Source organism: Arachis duranensis, chromosome 1 (genome assembly GCF_000817695.3).
Source record: "Arachis duranensis cultivar V14167 chromosome 1, aradu.V14167.gnm2.J7QH, whole genome shotgun sequence".
Taxonomy (NCBI): Eukaryota; Viridiplantae; Streptophyta; class Magnoliopsida; order Fabales; family Fabaceae; genus Arachis; species Arachis duranensis.
The window spans coordinates 22338844-22339515 of record NC_029772.3 but is presented as its reverse complement, the minus strand read 5'-3'; positions in this window follow the sequence as shown (position 1 = coordinate 22339515).

Genomic DNA, 672 nt, shown 5'->3' with positions numbered 1-672 from the left:
TTATTATGAATTACCTCTTATTGAATTGGAAGAATGTAGAAAGAACAATACTAGATCTACAACAAAATGTAAGAACAACATAAAGGAAATTACAACAAAAGAATAGAAGAAGATGAATGTAGCAACAAAGATTGAAAGGTAGAAGTAGAAGAAAGCAAAGATTAAAACCTAGATCTAAGAACTAATCCTAATCCTAATCCTAATTCTAGAGAGAAGTGAGAGCTTCTCTCTCTAGAAACTAATTCTAACTACTAAACTAAACTAATGGTAACTAACATGTGTTTCCCTCTTTACTCCTTGGGTTAAATAGCATCAGAAATGAGTTGGATTGGGCCCACAAGACTTCTAAAATCGCTGGCCACGTTTTGCTTCAAGTGGACTAGGTGGCAGCAACGGCGCGTGCGCGTACTATGCGCGTGCGCGCCACCATACTTGTAGAAACTATGGCAAATCTTATATCGTTTCGAAGCCCCAAATGTTAGCTTTCCAACCCAACTAGAGCCGCATCATTTGGACCTCTGTAGCTCAAGTTATGGTCGTTTAAGTGCGAAGAGGTCGGCTTAACAGCTTTCCGGTTCTTTCATTTCTTCATGAGTTCTCCAACTTTTCATGCTTCTTTCTTCATTCCCTTGATCCCATCTTTGCCTCCTAAACCTTAAATCACTTAACAAA